The 13446-nt window shown below is 49.7% G+C and overlaps 1 protein-coding gene across 1 annotated transcript in view; it reads right to left on the reverse strand.

The window, feature by feature from the left end:
• NAV2 (neuron navigator 2) overlaps window positions 1-13446 on the reverse strand; it is a 732958-nt gene that overhangs the window by 450702 nt on the left and 268810 nt on the right. The window lies entirely within an intron of this gene.

Genomic DNA, 13446 nt, shown 5'->3' on the forward strand with positions numbered 1-13446 from the left:
TCCTCAGTAAGGGATTCAAGGACTTTGACTTCCATGCTCAAAGGGCTCCGCATGAAGCATCCTCTTTGCCGACTCCACCTTTGGCCAGGTGGCATGGTTCTGGTGCTATGGCTGGTGGTTCAAAGTTTGGACTTGGGTATCCGTAATCCACCTCCCCTGCCTCCCAGCTATGTGGCCTGGAACAAATCACACAGCCTTCTAAGACTCACTTTCCTCATATATAAAATGAAGATAATAATGGTTCCTATGTGGTTGTCATGATGATTAAGTGAGTTTCTCTGTGTAAAGTGCTCACTATAGAGCAGCAGTTAAAAGCCTAAAGTTGGAGTCAGACAGCCTAGGTTCAAATCCTAGTTCTGCCATTTATTGGCTGTGTGACCTTGAGAAAGCTACTCAACTTCTCTGTACTTCAGGCATCTTAAGTTATAAAATGGAACAGTATCTGCCTCATAGACTTGCGGAAATGAAGCGAGTTCACAAATGTATAATGTCTAACAGAGTAAAAACTCTGCTGCTATTGTTTGGGACTAAATGTCAGTAGCACATATAAAAGTCCTTAGCATAGTACCTGGCACACAGTAAGGGCTTGGTAAATAGTAGTAGCTTTCATTATTAATAATACCTGATGTTGGACTATGTTCCCAGTCCAAGTCCTCGGCTGTGCCCCAGATCTAATGTATACCACTCAGTGCTTCTGTCCTTGATCTAATGATGTATCCAGAAAGCTGCTCTGTTACCCTGGGCTCCTCTCCCTGGGGAGGCCTTATTGTTTGGACCTATTGTTTGTCTAATCCTCTTGGAACACCGGCTCTTCTTCATGCTTCCCTTCCTCACTTCCTGCCTGCCCTGGAGCCTCAGGGCAGCCGATGAAGCTTGCTTGAGTGTTGAGAGACATGAGCACCGTCTTTTATGCAAGGTCCTCCCCATCTGGTCTAACCTGTCTGCTGTCACCAACTCACGTGTTCCTGGCCCTCTCGGGATACAGGACTGGAGTGCGTTCAGAGAGCCTACGGGGGTGGGCAGCACAGGATGGTGGGAAATGGGCAACAATTCAGACATAGGCGCATTTCCCTCATATATAGAATCCACGTGAAGATCAGCCCCGGATGGGGGCATAGAGTCAAAAGAACACAGACATTGAAAATTGACCTGAGTTCAGATCCTCAGCTCCATACCTACCCTCTCTGAACCTCACACTTGTTTTTGTACCTTTTTGCATATTCGATGTGTAAAACAAGTTCTACCTGCTCAGTGGAGACGTACAAACAAGCTAACAACATACTTATGCACCTGCCGTAAGTTATGTCCTTAAAAAGGAGTGGCCATGATGGTGGCTCTCCTAATCTGCCCTAGGCTCTCCCCCTTTTTCTGACTCTAAATATTGAAAGTCTAGGTTCAGTCCTTGGCCTTACTCTATTCTACTCATACTTGTGAGAATTCCCCATGGATTTCTTACAGTCAGATTTATATCTCCAGCCCTGACCTCTCCCCTCAGCTCTGGATCTGGAGAGCTAACAGCACCACTTGGGTGTCTAGAGGGTGTCTCAGATGTATCACAGTCAAGACACAACTCAGGTGTCCCCCTCCCCACCACGGGCCTTCCCTCCCTGGCATTCTCCATCTTGAGTAAATGGCGCCTCCATTCACCCGGTTGCTCAGGCTGAAAGCCTAGGTGACAGCCAGTAATTCCTCTGTCTGCCAGACACCCCACACCCAAATCATTAGCAAACACTGTCCGCCTTACATTTAAAATACAACCTGAATCTGATCACTTCTTAGCTTCTCCCCTGTCCCCACCTCAGTCCAGAGACCATCACCTCTCTCTCTAGAGCAGTGCTTCTCTCTGATTCCGAGTCAGTGGGTCTGGGGTGAGGCCTGAAGGTCCGCGTTTCAAGCACACTCCCAGGTGAGGTGGGTGCTGCCCGGTGCCCGAGTCATATTGGGAAGCACTGAGCCTCTGACAAAGTCACCCTGCTTCTTCTCTTGTCCACTTCCTCAGCAGCCAGGGGCTTGACATTAAAACGTGAAGCAAATAAAATCGCTCCCCTACTCAAACCGCCCCCCCGACGTCTTCCCTTCCAACTTGGAGGGAAATCCCAGCCTGCAAGTCTCAGCCCAGTCTGGCTCCCTTGCTCACAGCACTTCACCACAGAAGCCTTCTTTCTGTTCCCCAAATGAACCAAGCTGCCTCCCGTCTCCAGCACTTTGCATTTTCGGGTCCCTCTGTGAGATCAATGCTGAGCTGCAGAGTCCAGTACAGTGCAAAGCTCCATGAAAACACGTAAGATAGACTCTCTCCTGAGATGGGGGATGGGACTTCGTCCCTGAGAATCGACTCTGCAGCTGCTGCAGCCATTTTCCCTGGAAATTTGGTGCCTCCACGCAGTCCCTCTGTGCTCTGCCTTCTGTCATTTGTTTGCTATTTGGAGAGAAAGGTAGCTGGAGACGGTGATGTGAGATAACCAGGGTGCAGCAGGGCCACTGACACCTTCGAGCCCCTACTCAGAGAAGTCTTCTCCAGGTAACCCCCCCCCCCCAGCCCCCATCAGACTCCTGACTCCTTAGAAACCAGGAGAGCAGCTGGACAATCTTTCCAGCCAGTAGCCCAGAGGAATGGGAAGCTGCCGTCTGATCTTTGCAATCCCCTCTAAAGGTCTGTCCTGTTGGGTCATCCAGAGGGTCTGGGGCCAACCTGCTCAGATTCAAGTCCCAGCTCTGCTAGCTAGGATTCTGTCACCATGGGCAAGTTACATAAGCTCTCTCAGCCTGTGTTCCTTGTCTGTAAAATGGGTACAAGAGTGGCTCACTACCTCCCACGACCAGAAATGTGTTCATGCACGTCGTGGGCTTAGAATGGTGCCTGGCACGTAGTAAGCGCCCAGCAAGTGTTCGCTATTATTGTCACGCCTCATTATCTCTGATGTCTTCCAATAATGCGGCACCCAGGGCGGCAGAGTTGGATGGGAAAAGCGTGAGGTGATGCCAGGCACGTCTAGCTTTTGAATCCCAGCTCTGCCTGTCTGTAGTTCTTTGGGCAAGTGGCCGCGCCTCAGTTTTCTCATCCGCACAATGAGGATATCGATAGCAACATCCTGGGTACACGAGGAGTATTCATGAGCGCACAATCTAAAATGCCTGGCACTCACTAGGGATCTAATAGATGTTAATGTTCTCCCTCTTGTCCTCCTTTACCTCCCTTTGGAGCTCGCCTCTGCATTCACAGTACTTTTTTTCCCCTCTTTTACTGTCACACTGAATAAATGAATACATTAAGTTAGCGCGAGCAGATACTTTAAGAATCCAGGCTGGTACATTTCCCAGGTTTCACCGCCATCCATCACGGAACATTAACAAGAGCACTTAAAGAAACACAGCGCATCAGAGACAGAGTGGAGCTCCTCCTTGGCTCTGTAGTTCTTGTGCCAAGTGTCACATGTTATTAAGGCCGAGGGCAGGAGAGGCTGAGACGAGGGGGAGCCTGAAGCAGAGCATGGAAAAAGAAAAAGATGATGACCGAGGAGGTCCCTTGTGCAGAGCTAGGGCTCAGTGCCGGGCGGCCTCCTGCCTTCCCCAGAGCTTTGCAAAGAAAAACCCATGCTTTGTAGTCTCGAAAGAGGTGGGGACGGCATAAATACTCATCAGCAGGAAGCTAGTTAAAGAAATTATAGTCCGTGCAAAGTATGAAATACTCTGCTTCCATCAGAAGGAAAGAAGTGAATTTATATATGCTGCTGTGGAAAGCTGCCAAGCGAAAAAGCAAGGTGGAGAACGTTCTGTATGGGATGGTTCCATTTATGCTAACAAAGCTCTATAGTTGGATATGGACATATATGCATGTAAATGCATGAGCTGTGCACCAAACTGTTAATAGTGGTTACCCCCGCGCGGGGGGAGGGGGGAGGGCATCCAGGGCAAGCATGGAGGCTGAAGCCACGCTTCTGCTTTGTACCACATATACACGGATGCTGTTGGTTGTCGCATGCATGTAGTACTGGGGAAGTTAAGGGAGGGAAAGAGAAAGAGGAGACGAAAACCAGTAATTCTCTGTCCACAAACCCAAAAGCACATCCAGTCAAGGATGTTCAGGGTCTGCAGGAAGCTTGGTCTTGCACTCACATCACGGTTGATTCAGAGAAATGTGCAGGCACACACATCCCTCGCTGCCAATCCTCGGCCTGCTTCTTGGGCACCTCTGCAGGTGGGGATTGGGGCTGGGATTGGGGCTGCCGTGACCCAAGGCTCCAGCAGAAACCCATCCTGTGGCTCAGCCGTGCCTGCTCAGGCCAGAGCAGCCCCAGGAGGAAGCTGGTCCCAAAGAGTGCTTGCCCAGCCAAGACCCCTCCAAACATTCCCTCCCAGAACCCCTGGTCCTGGTGGAGACTCTGGATGAAGGCTTCTGTGAGCTGAGATCATAGGGACACAGACTGTATTTTTCCCAGTAAATTTCATTTGACTTGTTGATATCCTCGGTTCATCTTTGCCCGGTCGCTCCTTACTCCAGGATGCTCTGTGGTCCACCACTGCAACACGGTACATGGAATACAAAACAAAGCCTTTACCCCGGCACTCAAGGTCCTCCAGGATCTGGCCTAACCAGACACTCATCCTTCTAGGTCAGAAAGAAAGCATATCCTGTTAACACTTTGCGACTCATCTTGCCAGAAATGGTTTCTAGAAACAGATGCCATCTGTCAAAGCTGCCATCTGCCCCGTCTTCGCTCTGAAGCCTAGAGCGGATAACCAGCCAGTCTCCCCGCCTCCATTTCTCCTTTGGATCATCCGCAGACTCTTAAATGAAGCCAGAAGGGTAATGCCAATTAAAATGGTAAAACAGGTCCCCACATGTGGAGCTTTGACCTTATGCCACGAGGTGTTCAGTGCTCCACAGATATTGTCTCACTTATTTCTCGGTGAAATTTCAGTCGTATCACGTGCTCCCTTTACAGATGAAGAAACCGAGGCCCGGCAAGCATCGGGTGAAAGGGGGTTCTTGACCTCTCAGCCATACTCTTCAGCGGGGGTTCACGGCTGTGTGGGCGCCTGTGCGGTCACAGTGGCCTGCTGAGGTGCGCAGTGAAGGATATTCAGTCGAGCATGTCCTGTGTATATGCCACACAATGTGTCCCACTGTGCGCAACACGTCCCAGAGTTACTCATCCCTCCGTCCCACAGGGAAGTGCACCTGAGCCTCCCTTCCCCCGGTGGGGCCTGGCAGGTTGAAAATGCTTGAGTCAAGCTCTTACTTCATTTCTGTGCTCTTACAGGGCCCTTGAGAAAAGACATCCTCCCCGATGAGCTGTAAAGAATGCCTTCCAGGGAAAAGCTTTTCAAGCATGTCAAGAGGGTCTATACAGCACACCTAAGGGCTTCGCACAGCAAACCCAGTGGGATGGTGTTTTTCTCCCAAGAGCCGTCTTGAACTAAGACTCCGATAATGGGACTCATGTTCTCTCTTGGCCATCAGAACCGTGTGACCCTGGGCAAATAGCTCTCCCACTCAGGCCGACTTTATTGAGAAATAACTTAACGTACGTAGAACAAAATGCACCCACTTTACGTGTTCAGTTTCATGGGTTTTTTAAATGTGACGCTGTAACCGCCACCCCACTCAAGATGTAGACGTTTCCATCGCCCCAAAAGCTCCACCTTCTGCTTTCAGTCGTTAAGGATTAAATTTGTCTTTTCTAGCATTTCACATGGATGGAATTATTCGCTATGCGGTCTTTTTGTTTGGCTTCTATCATTCAACATATTTTTGAGATTCATTCATGTTGGCACACGTATTGGCAGTTTATTCCTTTTAATTTGTGGCTAGTGCTCTATTGTGTGGCTATAACACAATTTGCATATCCATTATTTACTGGCTATTTGGATTGTTTCTAATTTGGGGCTATTACGAATAAAGCTGCTGTGCTCGTATGTAAGTAAAGAAGTCTTTTGTGTAACTCAGTATTTTCACTTCTCTTGGTTAAGTGCCTAGGCAGGGACGTTCTGGGTCACAAGTGTATACAGTTTTCTAGGACTGCCATACAAAGTACCACCAACTGGGGGGCCTAAAACAACAGAAATCTGTTGCGCACAGAGCTGTAGGTTGGAAATCCAAAATCAAGGTGTCGGCAGGGCCCTGCCTCAGAACCCTCTTGGGGAGTCTTTCTTCCGTCTTCCAGCTTCCAGCAGCCTCGTCTTCCAGCTCCGGCTCTGTTTCCTGGGCCATCTCACCTCTTCGTCTGTGTCATGACACAGCACTCTCTCCTGTGTGTCTGTGGCTAATTTCCCTCTTCTTATATTAAGGACACTGATCACACTGGGTTAGGGCCACCCAAATGACCTCGTCTTAATTCGACTACATCTGCACAGACCCTATTTCCAAATAAGGTCAAGTTCATAGGTACCAGGGGTTAGGACTTCCACATATCTTCTGTGGGGGGGCTACAGTTCAAACCGTAACACGTGGTAAATAGACGTTTGACTTTCCAAGAGCTGCTGAACTATTTTGCAGAGTAGTAGCATCATTTCACACGTCCACCCGCAAACATAAGAAAGTTCCAGTTGCTTCAGAGCCTTGCCAACACTTGGTATCCATCACACTTTTGTGTTTAAGTATTCCGGTGGCTGTGTGGAGGCATCTCGTTAGGGTTTTATTTTGCATTTCCCTGATTACCAGTGATATTGAGTGTCTTTTTATGTGCTTATTCACCATTCGTACATCTTCTTGGGTCAAGAGTCCGTTCAAATATTTTGCCCAATTTTTATCTGTAATTGTTTACCTTCTTATTGAACTGTAAGCGTCCTTTACAATATATCCTCCACAGACTTTTAAAAACAGGAGTTATAGTCTCATGCTAAAATCCCTTAGACTTCTTTGTTTCAATCTCAAATTAAATGGCGGAAGGGGTAGGAACATGTAACCCACTGACTAGATGCAAATACTGGAGGGTATTATGTCCCTTAACACAGCAGTCTTACTCTAGAGAACTTATCCAGAGGAGACATACAAAGATTAAGCGACAAGAATGTTCCTTCTAGCACAGTGTTTACTAGAGAAAAACGGGAATTAACCTAAATGCCCTAAAACAGGATGCGTCCATAAGTCTATATGATGCAACACTAAGACACTAAGCCACTAAGACAAATACCATAAAAATTAACATGGGAAGATGCTTATAATACAATGTGCAATGAAAATAAGGCCAGTTATAAAACATACATGTAATATCATCTTTTAAAAGTGTTCACCAACCATGTAGAAAGATAGGTAGGAAATATATCTAAATGTTAACAGTAATTATTTCTAGATGGTGGGTGTTTGGGCCATTTCTATTTCCTTTTGACTCTTCTGTCTTCTCTGATTTCTCTGCATTTAGTTAATAATTGTACAAGTGTTGAATTGGGTTACTGCCAGGGCACGATGGTCAAAGGACACACATTTGGCATTGCCTGTCTAATCCTAAAGGCCGACCATAGCAGAGTGGAAAGAGCACACCCCAGTGACCTCCCAGGGGGCCCCATCAGCAGCCACTCTCGAGGAGTGGTCTTCCCTCACACATCTTAGCCCATCAGCAGCGACAGTGGGACAAAACGACTCCCCAGCCAAGCGAAGAGCCATCCTCAGTGGGGACTGGGCTACTCAGACTCATGACCATAGGCTCCTTCCTCGGGATGACTGGGCTGGCCTGAAACATGACACAGCTGAGGGCTATCGGGCAGTGGTGTGCAGGTAAATGGTAAACAGCTGGATGTCCAGGAAAAATAAAAACAGCCCTGATTTGGAGTGTTTGCCTTTTCCTTTCTTTTTTTTTTAATTTTTTTAAAGTTTATTTACTTTGAGAGACAGAGTAAGAGTGCACAGAAAGGGGCAGTGTGAGAGGGGGAGAGATTGAATCTCAAGCAGGCTCCATGCGGTTCACTGGGAACCCGACGCAGGGCTCGATCCCACGAACCATGGGATCCCACCATCTGGTGACCTTAGCCAAAATCAAGAGACGGACTCCCAGGGAACTGAGTCACCCAGGTGCCTGTGGAGTGTTTGCTTATTTCTGTGGTATGAATACCCACTCGTGGCTGATTTCAAGCTACTGATGGGATATCTCTGAATGTGGCATTGGGAAGAAATGTGCATAACTAACCATAAGATAGTATTTTATTTTATTTTTAAGATTTTATTTTTTAAGCAATCTCTCCACCCAACATGAAGCTCGAACTCACAACCCCAGGATCAAGAGTCACATGCTCCACCGACTGAGCCAGCCAGGAGCCCCGCTCCCCTCTGTACAGTATTTTAAATAGTATTCCCATCGCAGTGCAACAGGTGACATAAATAACTTCGAGCACATACAGACCCGTAAAGTTATCGAGCAAGCGATTTGCGCGATGACTTTGGAGTTATTACCTTTGTTTTTAATACTTTGAATTTCATCGACAGGTTATGTAATTGAACTTTTAACAACAACTGTCTTGAACAAGTAGCTCATGAAATTCCTAACGAATTAGCCACCGGCTCTCATGCACAGGCACTAGCCTTCTCTGGCACACCCCTGCAAACCCGGCCGCCCTCCCTCACAGACAGCCTCTGCCCCACGCATGCTCAAGGAAGCTATTAAACTGCCTGAGCCTCTCCGTGTTCTCATTTTTCTGTAAAATGAGACTAATACTCTAACTCGCTGCAGTGGAGGCGGGGGGGGTGGGGTGGATTAACGTAAAAGCCCTACACTGTGTCTGGCACACAAGAGGTGCTCCGTGACCATTAGTTTCCAAACATTCCCTGAAGCAGACACAGGAGGAAGAGCCAGAGCTCACCCCACCCCTCGCCCTTCCGCCCCTTGGGCCCACCTCTGCTTCTCCCCCTTCATTCTCCCCCTTCGGGAAAGGGTGGGTCAGGAGGTCTGACTTTGCATCCATTCCACACCTGTCAGTGGTCAGGGCGCAGCCCCTAACGGGAACCGGCCACAGAGACAGCAAGGTGTGGTGGGCATCCAGGTTGGAGAGCTGGGACGTCTGGAAGCAGGTGCTGCTGCTGCCTCTTGCTTGTTGCCGACACAAGTCATTTCACTTTCTTAAGCCTCAGTTTCCTTGTCTGTAGAAGGGGCCCGGCTGCCTGCCTCATAGTCATAACGGCGATGGAAGATGGGGCTGGTGCCGTTGGTGGTGAGGGCAGATGCCAGCCGTCCAGCACAGGCTCATTTTGCGCCGCAGTTAGGTCTTAGCTGGGTGGGGACGGAGGGGGCAGGGACGTTTCAGAGAGCAGAGGGCAGCTTTCACCCTGGGTCTGACCCGAGGACCGTTCCCCACGCTGACGCACGGTGCCTGCTTCTCCGTGACTACTGGGAGTCCAGCGACAGATCCCAACCCGGGTCTGCTGCGGTGGACAGACGCACACATGGGAGGGTGTGTGGGCACTCGGCCTCATCCCCCTCAGGGTTGTGGTTTTCGTGCGCTGAGGGCAGTTTGTTATGGGAACCGTGTCGGGGCAATCCAGACCACGGACCCGCGGCCGGCCGGTTACAGCAGTTCAAGCCAGAGACCCGGAGGGAAAGTGCCGTCTCCTACCCTGCCTCTGCTTTGCGTAGAAGAGGCTGGCATCTCCCAGGCCCCCACCCCCTCCCTGCGGCAGATCCTTCAGAAATTCTGGAGGCTCGGGCTTGAGGGGGTTAGTGCCGGCCTTCAGTACTTGGGGGGAGACACGGCTACAGAGTGACGCCTCAGTTCAAGTCCTGGCTCTGCCACATCCCAGCTGTGTGATTTTGTGCAAGTGCTTCAACCTCTCTGGGCCTCATGTTCCGTATCTCCAAACTGGGGGAAATCAATGATACGTACCTGATGGTGTTTTGAATAGGATTAATGATTTTATATATTTTTTTAATTTTTTTTTAACATTTATTTATTTTTGAGACAGAGAGAGACAGAGCATGAATGGGGGAGGGGCACAGAGAGAGGGAGACACAGAATCGGAAGCAGGTTCCAGGCTCTGGGCCATCAGCCCAGAGCCCGACGCGGGGCTCGAACTCAGGGACCGCAAGATCGTGACCTGAGCTGAAGTCGGACGCTCAACCAACTGAGCCACCCAGGCGCCCCTAATGATTTTATATTTAAAGCACCTAGCATGGTGCCCAGAGCATAACCACTACTCGCAAATTGTTGTCTGTGATTCCTTCTAAACATGTGTACGGACCACCACAGGCCCTCAGCTTGGATGGCGTATAGATCCACATCCCTGCCTGCCACGTGTGGCTGTCCAACCCTGTCCGCACAAAGGACAAAAGGCAGGAGGAAGCCAGCCTGCCGGACACTTCTGCCCCACTTCAAATAGTCCTGATGTGCCGATTAGAATATTTGTATTAAAAACACAGAGCTCCCACACCACACGTCCATTTTTTTCTCAGCCAGCTTCACTCCGCAGCCCCTCGAGGTCGGTAATAAAGACAATTGGAACGCAAACCACGTTCACGCAAAGTCACACTCAGAGATGCTGGGTGTGCGTTTTCTGACGTTTGCTATAGAGGCCATGAGCATTTCTGCTGATGGGGCCGAAGCTCCCAGCCCTGGCCTCTCACTCAAGCCCACTTGCACAGCTCGGGAATATTCTGCAAGGTGGGCAAGGCTCCAGGGGAAAGCTCTGTGTCAGGTGCAGTCAGCCATCCGGCACAGCACCACTGCCCTTGCAGCCAACCCCACTTTAAAGGACTTGGTTTCGGGGCGCCCGGGTGGCCCAGTCAGTTAAACATCTGACTCTTGGTTTCAGCTCAGGTCATGATCTCACAGTTCATGGGTTCAGGTTCATGGGTTCGGGCCCCATGTCAGGCTCTGTGCTGACAGTGTGGAGCCTGCTTGGGATTCTCTCTCTCCCCCTCTCTCTGCCTCTCTGTCTCTCTCTCCAGATAAATAAATAGACTTAAAAAAAAAAAAAAAAAGGACTTGGTTTTGCATTTCTACCTTGTCATTTACCAGCTGGGTGACTTCGAGTGAGTCCCGTGACCTCTCTGGGCTTCAGTTTTCTCCACTGTAAAATACTAGCTACCGGTTTACCCAAAGAGTTGTGACGATAATGAAATGAGATGTGCCTCTGAGTCATATAGCAGGGGCCTGGCACAGAGTAAAGGCTCAATAAATGTCAGTCCCCTTTTCTTCTTGTCACCCCTCACCCCCGCCAGCCTGTTACTGTCCCTCATCCAACTTGATGTGTAATCGGCTACCAGACTAGAGATGGTGAATATCTGGCATTCTTATCACCCCAAACTCCTACCAGGGCCTTGGCAGACATTACTAATCTATCCCTATTGTGGTAGGCAGAATTATGGCCCCTCAAAGATGTCTGCATTATAATCTCTGAACTCTGTGAATGTGCTATGCACCATGGCAAGAGGAAATTCGCAGCTGTGATTAATATGAGGATCTTGTGGCTGGATGATCTGGGTGGGCCCAGTGCAGACACAAAGGTCCTTATGCCTGTAAGGGGGAGGCAGGAGGGTCGGTATCAGAGAGATGCAGTGTGAAAGACTCCACTGGCCATTGAAGACGGAGGAAGGGGCCACACACCGAGGAATATGACCGGCTATTGGACTCTGACACGGGTAGGGAAACCGATTCCCCCCTAGAGCCTCCAGAAGGAATGTAGCTCTCCTGACACTTTGATTTCAGCCCAGCGAGACCGTGTTGGACTTCTGACTTCCCAAACTGGAAGAGAATAACCTTCTGTGTTATAAGCCACCAAATTTCTGTAATTGGTTACAGCAGCAATGGGAAACTAATATACCCATCATCATCTTTCCCCATAATAATGCACTTGGCCTGAGAATTCTTCCCAATAGAGTGTTCCCTGCAACCACCACTGAGAAATAGCAGATGGGGCCTTCAGTCAAGCCCGCCCCCCACCCCCGCCCCGGGTACACATAATGCCACTAACTGGTTCATCTTGCAGTGCTCTGATTATAGTCTGCCCTGGCCCAATGGCCCATCTGTCCTAATTTGGGACCTTTTTGGTCCCACCTTTACTACCTCGTCACGCACACCTTCCCCTTAGCTTGAAACCCAATGACCCCAACCATCTCTGGACCTCTTCCTGTGGGCTCAGACCCCTTAATGGCCCTAGAAAGCAGACTGCTCCCTCCCAGAGCTTCATTCTCTAGTTCCAGCAAAGGCCTAGCTTCCGTGGCTGCCTCGTGACCCATAGCTGTGGGATCCTCTGAGCAAAGGAAGCCACATGAAATGGCTGGATCAGAAGGAATGTTAGACCACAGCCTGCCTCCTGGCCCCCACAACTCTCAGCTTCAGTACAAAGGCCTTCACCACAAGGGGTTATATTAGATGCATAAATTCATATCCACTGGCCTGTGGCCACCATAGGAACAAAGGCTTCTTGCAGCAACACCCTGCACAGAGGAATGCTTCCTATAGAGGAACAAAGGGTCTCAAATAGAGATGTTTTTCTTCCACTTGTGAATGCGGAGGAGCTACAGACAAGGACAAGGCTCCCAGGGGATGGGCACCAAAGGGGGAAAAATAATGACTTACAGTTCAAAATGCCCTGAGATCAAACACCTTTGCCCTCGCATCCGTTTCTGGCGTTCACCCCACGCAAATACAACCACACATGCACCCTTCTGTTGTGTGCATATACCATCCTCCTCCAGGACACCCAAGCCACCAAAAGACAGACAGTACACACGTGTAGGTATGCACACCACCCAGCATGCCACTCCACGGATGTCTGCGTGCACACGCACAGCCCCAGGCACCCACATGCTCATCCCCGCGATGACAGGGCACACGTGGAGGCATCGCCGTGCATACAGATGGGGCACCTATTTTCCACCCCGAGACACTAACACATTTGTGTGTTTAACTGCCCGGAGGTGGCTAAATACCAACTTCACGGTGAGCATGTGCCCAAACATGTCACGCACCCTCGGAAGCATGGACACATCCATACTGTGGCATACATACGATTGCACCCAGGACCCACACCTGAAAACCACGGTGACTCCCACTTCACGCACACATCCGAGGCCCACGCCAGACGGACAGCCATGCAGAACGCCACCTGGCACACCATCTCCGAATGTCTTCGTGAAAACAAGCAAAAGCCAAGTACATAGAAGCAAAGGCCTTTGATGTTTTTGTTTCTCCAACAAGACTGCCTCTTGGTTCAAGGGGCTCCCTGCTGCAAGGTGCCCGCTCTCTCAGCCGGTGCACACTGGTAGCATGGTAATCATCTCCCAGGGGCCTTGGGTGCTCACATTAACATGAGCCCTCGCACACACACACACACACACACACACTCACAGGCACACACACATACCCCTGACTGTTTGCAGCTGCCTTTTCTTTTTAAATCTCTCATATAATACACTTGCAATCCAGCCCCCCTCCTGCTTGCCTGGGCTAAACTATTTTGGGAATTGGCACAGACGCTGAGAGCAAAGATATTATTCTGAGATGCTCAACAGAGAT

The sequence above is a fragment of the Panthera onca genome, chromosome D1 (assembly GCF_046562875.1).
Source record: "Panthera onca isolate mPanOnc1 chromosome D1, mPanOnc1 haplotype 2, whole genome shotgun sequence".
Lineage (NCBI taxonomy): Eukaryota > Metazoa > Chordata > Mammalia > Carnivora > Felidae > Panthera > Panthera onca.